Source organism: Bos indicus x Bos taurus, chromosome 8 (genome assembly GCF_003369695.1).
Source record: "Bos indicus x Bos taurus breed Angus x Brahman F1 hybrid chromosome 8, Bos_hybrid_MaternalHap_v2.0, whole genome shotgun sequence".
Classification (NCBI taxonomy): domain Eukaryota; kingdom Metazoa; phylum Chordata; class Mammalia; order Artiodactyla; family Bovidae; genus Bos; species Bos indicus x Bos taurus.
Genome location: NC_040083.1, coordinates 73,366,225 through 73,379,521, shown reverse-complemented (window position 1 = coordinate 73,379,521; position 13,297 = coordinate 73,366,225). Strand labels below are relative to the sequence as shown.

Sequence of the window (13,297 nt, the reverse complement as noted above, 5' to 3'; positions counted from 1 at the left end):
CCCTGGATTCTTGATTTAAGATTGTTTATGTTCTGCAGTATGCAGTTACTGTCCTAATAATGTCATATATCCTAATACTATCATTCAAACAATACTTTTTTTTTTTGGTTTGTTTGTTTTAATGGGCTAACATAGGAGATAGAAGAGTTTTTCTAAGGACCAGACTGTAAATATTTTAGGCTTTACAGGCTGCTCGATTTCAGTCAACTATTCAATTTTGCTCTTGTTGTGCAGAAACAGCCATAAACAATATGTCGTAAGCATGGCTGTTTGTATGAAATGTTACATATAGACATCAAAATCTGAATTTTTTTTTCAAAATCAGAATTTTACACAATTTACATGTCACAAGACATTAAAAAATTTTTTTTCCCAGAATCTTTCTTTTTCCTTATTTTTTGCTGTGCCACTAAGCAGGTAGGATCTTAGTTCCCAGACCAGGGATTGAACCCTCACCCCCTGCAGTGGCCGTGTGGAGTCTTAACCCCTGGACTCCCAAGGAAGTCCCCCAGAAAATTTTTTTTAAATGAAAAACTATTTTTAGCTTACAGGTTGTACAAAATCAGTCAGTGGACTGAATTTGACCTGTCTTTGCCAATCCCTGGGTTAACAAGTAACTATAAATATTCTATATAGAAACAAGTGCAGTTTACTACCTCCCTAATTTATCAAAAAGAAGATGGCAGGATTTGGGGGTGGAGGAGAAAGGGGATGCAAAAAGCTGTAATCACTTTTGGTCTAAGCCAGGCTATTTGATTAAAAGAAATAAATCAGATACTGTTGGATTTGTACAATTCCCCCCCACCCCCACCGCCCTTTTTTTTTTAAAAGCCTGTTTCTGCCAATAGTGAGGTTAGAAAATGCTATTTTGATGAGGAAATAATGAGATCATTTGAGTTATCACTGACACATGATGCTTGTGAGAGCAATCTTTACCAGCTGCCAGGTCTCGAGGATGTGAAAAGGGGGAAATGGATTGGTTTCTTTGATGTTATTTAACTCCTTATGCTGCAGTTTGTAGCATGAAAGGCACGTGTGCGTGTGCGTGTGCGTGTGTGTGTGTGTGTGTGTGTGTGATAGAGAGGTGGGGAAGGGAGAGAGGGAGGGAAGAAGAGGTGGGGCAAGTGCAGGGGTGCCTTGCCCTTTCCTACAAGCAGTGACCCAATCTTTGCTTTGCATCAATTCTTCACTGTGCAGTCTGCCGGCTGACATTATTATTACTCATACTTGGCCTGCAAATGCCTCCCCTGGAAGTAACATTAGCCACTGGGGTCAGTCATTAGAGAAAAGGTTGACAGTAACATAGCCCCAGAGTTCCAAGGTATTACAGAGATAACAACAGGGGCCCATCCACCTGCAATGGCCAGAAAGGGAGAGGAGAGCAGAGCAGATCCAGAAGGGATGGGAACAGAAGAAATATCATATGACGTCCTTTGTACAGGGAATCCGAAAAGAAATGACGCAAATGAACGTATTTACAAAACAGAACTAAACTCACAGACTTGGAGAATGAACTTACGGTTATTGGCCAAAGTTGTGGGGAAGGGATAGTTAGGGAGTTTGGGATGGACATTGCTGTATTTAAAATGGATAGCAAACAAGGACCTACTGTGTAGCTCAGGAACTCTGCTCAATATTATGTGGCAGCTTGGATGGGAGGAGGGTTTAGGGGAGAATGGATACATGTATACCTATGGTTGAGTCCCTTTGCTGTCCACCAGAAACTATCATATCACAACATTGTTTATTGGCTATATATACTCTGATATAAAATAAGAAATATATTTTTTTAAAGCAGGGACAGGAAAATGCCACTGGGTAGGAATGCTGACCTAGTTCTAACTTCCCATTGAAATAATCATTCCTTGATGATATCTAAAACTCACTCTTTCCTGAAAATGTGCTAAATGAGATTTTTTTGATGAGTGGGAAACATTTTTTTTAAGTGGAAAAAATGATAATGCTTCACTTAAAACTATCTTTTTTTTTCCTGAAAATTAAAAAGAAAACACTATAATTCTCTGAGCATAAAAACCTAAGAATTTTTGGAAAAAATAAAGCATTCTGAAGCCTCAATTACATAACAATGAATTCATTAGTGAGGTTTTTTTTGTGCAACATATGCAGTATTTCCCAGTCATATCAGTTACAATTATGTTTTCCATTGACACCATGGAGTGGACATGTCCAGCAATGTGAGTTAATAATGAAATAATAAGTCAAGGCATTAAATGCTTCCCAGGTGGTGCTAGTGGTAAAGAATCCACCTGCCAATGCAGGAGACTTGGGTTTGATCACTGGGTCGGGAAGATTCACTAGAGAAAGAAATGGCAACTCACTCCAGTATTCTTACCTGGAGAATCCCATAGACAGAGTAGTCTTGCTGGCTACAGTCCATGTGGCACAAAGAGTCGGACATTGGATTCAAGTTGTTAGTACCCCCAGGTACCCTGGGGACCCTAACATGGAAATCATGAAGGGCTTCATCCCTAGGACAGGGTGGGGGAGATGACAGCCCTCTATACCTCCTAGCCTGGTTAAGGGTACTTAGTGTGCTTGTTTTAGGCATACAAATTTCTTGTAGTAGACTTCAGATTTTTTTTTAATTTATTTTTTTTATTGAAGGATAATTGCTTTATAGAATTTTGTTGTTTTCTGTCAAACCTCGACATGAATCAGCCATAGGTATAAATATATGCCCTCTCTTTTGAACCTCCCTTCCATCTCCCGCCCCATCCCATCCCTCTAGATTGATACAGATCCCCTGTTTGAGTTTCCTGAGCCATACAGCAAATTCCCATTGGCTAGCTATTTTACACATGGTAATGTAAGTTTCCATGTTACTCTTTCCCTACATCTCACCCTGTCCTCCCCTCTCCCAATGTCCATAAGTCTATTCTCTATGTCTGTTTTTCCATTACTCTCCTATAAATAAATTCTTCAGTACCATTTTTCTAGATTTGGTAAATATGCATTAGAATCTTATATTAATCTTTTTCATTCTGACTCACTTCACTCTGTATAATAGGTTCTAGGTTCATCCACCTCATCAGAACTGACTCAAATGCATTCCTTTTTATGGCTGGGTAATATTCCATTGTGTATATGTATCACGACTTCTTTATCCATTCATCTGTCTTTGGACATCTAGGTGGCTTCCATGTTTTAGCTATTGTAAATAGTGTTGCAATGAACAGTGGGATACATGTCTTTTTCAATATTGGTTTCCTCAGGGTATATGCCTAGGAGTGGGATTGCTGGGTCATATGGTGTTTTTATTCCTAGTTTTTAAAGTAATCTCCATACTATCTTCCATAGTGGCTGTATCAATTTACATTCCCACCAACAGTGCAAGAGAGTTCCCTTTTCTCCACACCCTCTCCAGCATTTATTGTTTGTAGACTTTTTGATGATGGCCATTCTGATTTGTGTGAGGTGATATCTCATTGTAGTTTTGATTTGCATTTCTCTAATAACGAGTGATGTTGAGCATCTTTTCATGTGTTTGTTAGCCATCTGTTTTGTCTTCTTTGGAAAAATATCTGTTTAGGTCTTTTTCCTACTTTTTGATTGGGTTGTTTGTTTTTCTGGCATTGAGTTGTATGAGTTGCTTGTATATTTTAGAAATTAATCCTTTGTCAGTTGTTTCATTTGCTATTAGTTTTTCCCATTCTAAGGGTTGTCTCTTCACCTTGCTTATAGTTTCCTTTTCTGTGCAAAAGCTTTTAAGTTTAATCAGGTCCCACTTGTTTACTTTTGTTTTTATTTCCATTACACTAGGAGGTTGGTCACAGAGCATCTTGCTTTGATTTATGTCATCGAGTGTTCTGCCCATGTTTTCCTCTAAGAGTTTTATAGTTTCTGGTCTTACATTTAGGTCTTTAATCCATTTTGAGTTTATCTTTGTATAAGGTGTTAGGAAGTGTTCTAATTTCATTCTTTTCCATGTAGCTGTCCAGTTTTCCCAGCACCATTTATTGAAGAGGCTGTCTTTGCTCCATTGTATATTCTTGCCTCCTTTGTCAAAAACAAGGGCTTTCTAGCTAGTTCAATTGGCCTGTATTTCTGTTTTGGGGCCAGTACCATACTGTCTTGATGACTGTAGCTTTGTAGTATAATCTGAAGTCAGGAAGGTTGATTCCTCCAGCTCTATTCTTCTTTCTCAAGACTTTCTCAAGGCTATTTGGGGTCTTTTGTGTTTCCATATGAATTGTGAAAGTTTTTGTTTTAGTTCTGTGAAAAATGCCATTGGTAATTTGATAGGGATTGCGTTGGATCTGTAGATTGCGTTTGGTAGTATAGTCATTTTCACAATATTGATTTTTCCTACCCAAGAGCATGGAATATCTCTCCATCTGTTTATGTCATCTTTGATTTCTTTCATTAGTGTCTTATAATTTTCTGTGTATAGTTCTTTTGTCTCCTTAGATAAGTTTATTCCTAGATATTTGTTTTTGTTGCAATGGTGAATGGGATTGATTCCTTAATTTCTCTTTCTGATTTTTCACTGTTAGTATATAGAAATGCAAGTGATTTCTGTGTATAGATTCTGTATCCTGCAACTTTTCTAAATTCACTGATTGGCTCTAGTAATTTTCTGATACTATGTTTAGGATTTTCTGTATACAGTATTATGTCATCTGCAAACAGTGAGAGCTTTACTTCTTCTTTTCCGATCTGGATTCCTTTTATTTCTGTTTTCTCCTCTGATTGCTGTAGTTAGGACTTCCAGAACTATGTTGAATAGTAGTGGTGAAAGTGGACACCCTTGTCTTGTTCCTGATCTTAAGGGGAATGTTTTCAGTTTTTTACCATTGAGAATAATGTTTGCTGTAGGCTTATCATATATGACCTTTACCATGTTGAGGTAGGTTCCTTCTATGCCCATTTTTTTTTTTGAAGAGTTTTAATCATAAATGGGTGCTGAATTTTGTCAAAGGCTTTTTCTGCATCTATTGAGATTATCATATGGTTTTTATCTTTCAATTTGTTAACATGGTGTATCACATTGATTGATTTGTGAGTACTGAAGAATCCTTGCATTCTTGGAATAAACTCAACTTGATTATGGTGTATGAGCTTTTTGATGTTGCTGAACTCTGTTTGCTAAAATTTTGTTGAGGACTTTTGCATCTATGTTCATCAGTGATATTGGTCTGTAGTTTTCTTTTTTTGTGTTGTCTTTGTCTGGTTTAGTTATCAGGGTGATGGTGGCCTTGTAAAATGAATTTGGAAGTGTTCCTTCCTCTGCAATATTTTGAAAGAGTTTTAGAAGGATTGGCATTAGCTCTTCTCTAAATGTTTGATAGAATTCCCCTGTGAAGTCATCTGGTCCTGGGCTTTTGTTTTTTGGGATGTTTTTGATCACAGCTTCAATTTCAGTGCTTGTGATTGGGTTGTTCATAATTTCTAATTCTTCCTGGTTCAGTCTTGAAAGACTGAACTTTTTTAAGAATCTGTCCATTTCTTCCAGGTTATCCATTTTATTGCCATGTATTGCCTGTTGTTCATAAGAATCTCTTATAATCCTTTGTATTTCTGCATTGCCTGTTGTAACCTCTCCTTTTTCATTTCTAATTTTGTTGATTTGATTATTCTCTTTTTTTCTTGATGAGTCTGGCTAAAGGCTTGTCAATTTTGTTTATCTTCTCAAAGAACCATCTTTTAGTTTTATTAATCTTTACTATTGTTTCTCTTTACTATTTATGGCGTGCTGTGATTCACGGGGTCGCAAAGAGTTGGACACGACTGAGCAACTGATCTGATCTGATTGTTTCTTTCATTTCTTTTTCATTTATTTCTTCTTGGATCTTTATGATTTCTTTCCTTCTACTAATTTTGGGGTTTTTTTGTTCTTCTTTTTCCAGTTGTTTTAGGTGTAAAGCTAGATTGTCTATTTGATGTTTTTTTTTGTTAGTTTCTTGAGGTAGGATTGTATTGCTATAAACTTCCCCCTTAGAACTACTTTTGCTAAATCCCATAGGTTTTGAGTTGTCGTGTTTTCATTGTCATTTGTTTCTAGAAATGTTTTGATTTCTATTTTGATTTCTTAAGTAACCTGTTGGTTATTTAGAAACATGTTGTTTAATCTCCATGTGTTTCTGTTTCATACAGCATTTTTCTTGTAATTGATATCTAGTCTCATAGATTTGTGGTTGGAGAAGATGCTTGATACAATTTCAATTTTCTTAAATTTACTGAGATTTGATTTGTGACCCAAGATGTAGTCTATCCTGGAGAATGTTCCATGTGCGCTTGAGAAGAAGGTGTATTCTTCTCCATTTGGATGGAATGTCCTGAAGATATCAATGAGATCCATCTCATCTAATGTATCATTTAAGACTTGTGTTTCCTTATTAGTTTTCTGTTTTGATGATCTGTCCATTGGTGTGAGTGGGTGTTAAAGTCTCCTTCTATTATTGTGTCACTGTCAATTTCTCCTTTTATGTCTGTTAGTGTTTGTCTTATGTATTGAGGTGCTCCTATGTTGGGTGCAGAGATATTTACAATTGTTATGTCTTCCTCTTAGATTGATCCCTTGATCATTATGTAGCATCCTTCCTTATCTCTTGTAATCTTTTTTAAGGTCTATTTTGTCTGATATGAGGATTGCTACTCCAGCTTTCTTTTGCTTCCCATTTGCAAGGAATATATTTTTCCATCTTTTCACTTTCAGTCTATATGTGTCTTGAGGTCTGAAGTAGGTTTCTTGTAGACAGCATATGTATGGGTCTTGTTTTTGTATCCATTCATCCAGTCTGTGTCTTTTGGTTGGAGCATTTAATCCATTTACATTTAAAGTAATTATTGAAATATATGTTCCTATTGCCATTTTCTTAATTGTTTGGGGTTGATTTTGTAAATCTTTCTTCTTCTTTTGTATTTCTTGACTATATTAGTTCCTTTAACATTTGTTGTAAAGCTGGTTTGGTGGTACTGAATTCTCTTAAATTTTGCTTGTCTGAAAAGCTTATTTCTCCATCAATTTTGAATGAACTCCTTGCCGGGTACAGTAATCTTGGTTGTAGATTTTTCCCTTTCAGTACTTTAAATATATCTTTCCATTTCCTTCTGGCCCACAGAGTTTCTGCTGAAAGATAAGCTGTTAAGCATATGGGGTTTCCCTTATATGTTACTTGTTGCTTCTCCCTTGCTGTTTTTGATATTCTTTCTTTGTGTTTAGCCTTTGTTTGTTTGATTAGTATGTGTCTTGATGTGTTTCTCCTTGGGTTTACCCTGTATGGGACTCTTTGTGCCTCTTGGACTTGATTGACTATTTCGTTTTCCATGTTGGGGAAATTTTCAACTATAATCTCTTCAAAAATTTTCTCATACCATTTCTTTTTCTCTTCTTCTTCTGGGACCCCTATAATTTGAATGTTGGTGCATTTGATATTGTTCCAGAGGTCTCTGAAACTATCCCCAGTTCTTTTCATTCTTTTTACTTTATTCTGCTCTTCAGAAGTTATTTCCACCATTTTATCTTTCAGCTCACTGAGTTGTTCTTCTGCTTCATATATGCTGCTACTGATTCCTTCTAGGGTATTTTTAATTTAAGTAATTGTGTTGTTTGTCTCTGTATGTTTATTCTTTAATTCTTCTAGGTCTTTGTTAATTGATTCTTGCATTTTCTCCATTTTGTTTTCAAGGTTTTTGATCATCTTTACTATCATCATTCTGAATTCTTTTTCAGGTAGTTTGCCTATTTCCTCTTCATTTATTTGGACTTCTGGGTTCCTAGTTTGTTCCTTCATTTGTGTAGTATTTCTCTGCCTTTTCATTATTATTATTTTTTAATTTATTGTGTTTGAGGTCTCCTTTTCCCAGGCTTCATGGTTGAGCTCTTTCTTCCTTTTGGTTTCTGCCCTTCTAAGGTTGGCCCAGTGGTTTGTGTAAGCTTCATATAGTGTGAGATTTGTGTTCAGTTTTTGTTTGTTTGCTTGTTTTTCCTTTGATGAGCAAGGCTGAGTGAGGTGGTGATCCTGTCTGCTGAAGACTGGGTTATGTTTTTGTTTTGTTTGTTGTTTAGATGAGGCGTCTTGCACAGGGTGCTATTGGTAGTTGGGTGATGCTGGGTCTTGTATTCAAATGCTTTCCTTTGTGTGAGTTCTCACTATTTGATACTGCCTAGGGTTAGTTCGGAAAAGGCAGTGGCAACCCACTCCAGTACTCTTGCCTGGAAAATCCCATGGACGGAGGGGCCTGGTAGGCTGCAGTCCATGGGGTCGCTAGGAGTCGGACACGACTGAGCGACTTCACTTTCACTTTTCACTTTCATGCATTGGAGAAGGAAATGGCAACCCACTCCAGTGTTCTTGCCTGGAGAATCCCAGGGACGGGGGAGCCTGGTGGGCTGCCGTCTATGGGGTCGCACAGAGTCGGATATGACTGAAGCGACTTAGCAGCAGCAGGGTTAGTTCTCTGGAGAAGGCAATGGCGCCCCACGCCAGGACTCTTGCCTGGAAAATCCCCATGGACGGAGGAGCCTGGAAGGCTGCAGTCCATGGGGTCGCTGGGGGTCTGACACAACTGAGCAACTTCACTTTCACTTTTCACTTTCATACATTGGAGAAGGAAATGGCAACCCACTCCAGTGTTCTTGCCTGGAGAATCCCAGGGACGGGGGAGCCTGGTGGGCTGCCGTCTATGGGGTCACACAGAGTTGGACACGACTGAAGTGACTTAGCAGCAGCAGCAGGGTTAGTTCTCTGGTAGTCTAGGGTCTTGGAGTCAGTGTTCCCACTCCAAAGGCTCAGGGGTTGATCTCTGGCCAGGAACGAAGATTCCACAAGTGGTTTGTTATGGTATTAAGTGAGATTAAAACAAATATCCAAAAACAAGAAACCAAAGATGAATCCCAGACAAATGGCAGTTACAAAATCAGACAAATAATAATTAAAATAATATAGTATACACATATACATATACACACATGAGCAAAGTCAAAACAGTCTAACAAAATAAAATGCACTAGATTGACCCGGTGAACAAAGGAAATCAAAAATTATACTTACCAGTTAAGAAAAAACTAACTAAAGCCCAAACTGGAAAACAAAACTAAAGCAAGGTGCCAAGTGGGGAATAAAGCAATGAAAATAAAACTAACAAAATGTTGAGAGGAAAGGAAAGAAAGAATAGATGTGCAAAGTTAAATAGAAGTAGATAAAAAGATTTATATACATTAAAATTAACTGCAAGGGGAAAAGAACAGTAGGAAAAGCAAACAAAGGAATAAATGTAAAAAATAATAATAGGTTTAGTGCTCGCTTCAGCAGCACATATACTAAAATTGGAACGATACAGAGAAGATTAGCATGGCCCCTGTGCAAGGATGACACGCAAATTTGTGAAGCGTTCCATATTTTTAAAACTAATACAATTATGTAAAGTTTAAAAATAAAATAAAATTTAAAAAAAATTTTAAAAAAATAAAAAAAAATAAAAAAAATAAAGACCCTCTTGATGAAAGTGAAAAAAAAAATAATAATAGGTTTAAAAAATTTAAAAAATGAAATTAAAAAAAAGAGAGAGAGAGAAAAAAGGAAAACTCCAGAGAACTGCAAAAGCCCAATGTAGAGGCAGAGATTTATAACAACAATTAAAAATGTGACTGAGAAAAAGAAAGAAAAAAAAGCTCAAAAGTTTAATTAGATTTCATATTGACAATAAAATTGACAACTACAGCAGAAGGGGGAAAAAAGAAAAAAATCCAAAAGAATCTACAGAACAAGTCAAAACATAAGAATAATAAATGTTTTTCTTGAGTCACTGCTGTCAGAGTCCTTTCCCTCGCTGGGAGTCACAGTCCACCTCACCTCCCTAGGATGCCTTCCAACACTGTGCTGATCTCTGAACCTGCTCTGGGGGCAGCTCAGTTTCTAATCTGGTCCTGCTTCTATGTGTTCTTGCCTCCAATGTCCACAGCTATCAAAACTAGTGTGTTTTCCTTTGTGGGAGCTCTCAATGACCTTTTAAATATTCCATAGACACAGAGTCTGCCTAGTTGATTGTGTGGATTTAATCTGCAACCTGTACAGCTGATGAGAAGGTTTTGGGTCTTCCTTAGCCACACTGCCCCTGGGTTTCAATTGTGGTTTTATTTCCACCTCTGCATGTGGGTCATCCACTGGGGTTTGCTCCCCATGCTGCCATGGAGGACTTGGGTTTGCCCCTGTGAGGGCCAGGTGTGGAGGTGGTGCAGCTGCTGGGTCGCAGGGGTTCTGGCAGCACCAGGTACTCAGGGGAGTTGGTGGCTAGGGCAGCAGGAAATATAGTGCTCTAGAAGGGTATGGCAACCAGTATAGGCCAATATACTCCAGTATTGTTGCCTGGAGAACCCTCCTCCCTGACAGAGAAGCCTGGCAGGCCACAGTCTACAGGGTTGCAGAGTCAGACTACCAAAGCGACCCTGCACACGCAGATGCAAGACTTTTTTTGCCTGTGGCAGCTCTGCCCCAGTGAGAATTGAGCATGAAGGTGGTGCAGCTGCTTGGCTTGCGGGGACCCTGGCAGTGCCAAGTGTGCAGGGACACAGACTGCCTCCACCGCAGGAATTATGACCCTTCAGTTCAGTTCAGTTCAGTCACTCAGTCATGTCTGACTCTTTGCAACCCCATGAACTGCAGCATGCCAGACCTCTCTGTCTATCACCAACTCCTGGAGTTTACCCAAACTCATGTCCATTGAGTCAGTGATGCCATCCAACCATCTCATCCTCTGTCGCCCCCTTCTCCTCCCGCCTTCAATCTTTCCCAGCACCAGGGTCTTTTCCAATGAGTCAGCTCTTCTCATCAGGTAGCCAAAGTATTGGAGTTTCAGCTTCAACATCAGTCCTTCCAAGGAACATTCAGGACTGACCTCCTTTAGGATGGACTGGTTGGATCTCCTTGCAGTCCAAGGGACTCTCAAAAGTCTTCTCTAACACCACAGTTCAAAAGCATCAATTCTTTGGCACTCAGCTTTCTTTATAGTCCAACTCTCACATCCATACACGACTAGTGGAAAAACCATAGCCTTAACTAGACAGACCTTTTTTGGCAAAGTAATGTCTCTGCTTTTTAATATGCTATGTAGGTGTTACGGCCCTATGAGAGTCTTTTTTCGAGCCTCTTCTTGCTGGCGATCAGAAGGCCTCTTTGGCCAGTCTTTCTCTGTACCTCCGCCTGTTCAGGCACTTAGAGGGCTCCCTTGCCTGGGGTCCTTCTCTGTTGTTTGGCAAGTCAGGCATATAGAGAGCCCCCGCCCCACCACCTGCTCCCCCGGCTGGGACTTATTCTGTAGATCAGTGCATCAGGCACTTAAAGGAGCACCCTGGGTGGGGTCCTGCTTTGTAGTTCAGTATATCAGGTGTTTGATGGGCCAGCGTCTCTATTGTTCAGCTGCCTGATGCTGGCCTGTGGGGAGAGAGAGGCTATGGTGATGGCTCCACCCCCTCCATGCGACTCAGCAATATTGCCTTGCTTCCAAAGCTGCCTGGCTTTCCCCCACAGGCATCTCCCACCATGACTTCAGATTTTGATAGTGGATTTTGGGTGACAATTTTTTCAAAAAGTAGCCTTATTTTCTGATTAGTGCAAGTTCAGAGAGAGATATCTTGGGACTTCCCTAGTGGTCCAGTGGTTCAGATTTCACCTTGCAATGAAGGGGGTTTGGGTTCCGTCCCTGGTTGGGGAGCTAAGATCTCTCCTCTGGGCCAAAACACCAAAACATTGAACAGAAGCAATATTGTAACAAATTCAATAAAGACTTTAAAAATGGTCCATATCAAAAATATTTTTAAAAAATACCTGTATCTACAGAGACACAGAAAAAAATCAAAACTTGCTAATCATCATAAACCAGTGCAATCAACCCAATGTCTGCATTTGGAAGAAGCATCTAATAAGATCAGGGGCAAGGGAATCAGGTTGAAAGTAAATGAATGTGCAGGCTGCTCCACCTACTGCCAGCTTCAGTGAGATTAGGGCATGTGCCTCTTTATTCCTCAACCTGGATCAGAAACTCAAGATTTAACCCAGCCAGTGAAAGGTGAAGTCATTTCTGTAAGGCTGTTTTTGGAGGCAGCTACAACATGAGGACCATTCCACTCTCTCAGGCTTTGCTGGGTATCACTGTAGTTCAGAGCACATCCATACTGTGCCTGCAGCTTCCAGAGATGAACAGGAAGAGAGAGGGACAGAGGGATAGAGAGATGATGCTGAGAACCTACCTTGCATTCTGATGCATCATGGAAAGAACAATCGATCAGTTCCTTCAAGGAAATACCATTAGCAAAGTCAGAGACAGGAAGTCCTGCAGGCAGGTCTCCATGATTACATCTTTTCATGAATTTCAATGGGTAATTAAATCAAAGAAATAGGCATTGGAGGTGGGAGAGGATTCGAGTTAAGTCCAACAGAGACAGAGTAGATGATGACTTCTAAGATGAGGAAGGTAATCAGAGCAACACTGGAACCATCATCTGAAGCTGCAAAGAATAGAGCTGACATACTGAATAAGCTAAATCAATAACATGAGAAACAAACCTGAAAAGATGTAGGGAAACAGAAAAAAAAATACAGGTGTGGGGGATTATTAAAATAATAGATATGTTGCACTGCATGGTATCTGCATTCAGCAGTTTGTTCCTGCTGGCTGTTCAAAAGACAGTGCGATATAAATTCAGTATCTGGCATCGTTGGTTTTTTTGCTTTGTGCATGTTAGACCTGGTATTTCTACTGATACAAGTATCCTTTTAGTTTCTTATACTGGTCAGTTTGACAGAATCTTCAAAAGTAACTAATACTTTTTTTTCTTACGGTTGTCATTAAGAACTAGACAGATCCCATCTCCTGACCCTAAACAGGATCCTATAGTAAACTGCTTGAGGAAATTGGGTCTTTGAAGATTACAGGTGGCAAACTTAGAAGTGAACTCCACTGAAGATCTAAGAGGCCCAACTAAAACAACGTGGCAGGCATCACAGCTGTGGATTGAGCAGAACTTCTTGAACGGGCTACCTTGAAGATGACAACCTCGGAGGAGCTATGGTGACTGGCAGTGGAAAGAATCAGGACGTGTGAAAAATCCTTAAAAATTTATTGACTTAAATAACTTTGCCTATGTTAATGAATAAAAAGAAACCTTTTGTGCAGAAAGTCAGCATATAAAAAAAAATAAAATAAAATAATAGATATGGATGAGAGAATTTGATACAGCTCAAGGTTGACGAGGGCTCTTTAAGAAACAGAACCAAAGATCAAGGATGACACTGAGAAAATCTTTCTGAAAAAAAAGCACTGTTTGTAAATAGAAAAG

The 13,297-nt window shown here is 39.1% G+C and overlaps 2 non-coding genes across 2 annotated transcripts; both read left to right on the top strand.

Annotated features, from left to right (window-relative positions):
- Positions 1–9,259: 9,259 nt before the first annotated feature.
- Positions 9,260–9,366, top strand: LOC113897989. Its single transcript, XR_003512490.1, has one exon. It is a non-coding gene; the product is annotated as a U6 spliceosomal RNA (small nuclear RNA).
- A 3,225-nt stretch (positions 9,367–12,591) lies between these two features.
- On the top strand, positions 12,592–12,728 carry LOC113897955. The gene has a single exon (XR_003512469.1). It is a non-coding gene; the product is annotated as a small nucleolar RNA SNORA8 (small nucleolar RNA).
- The last annotated feature ends 569 nt before the right edge of the window (positions 12,729–13,297 follow it).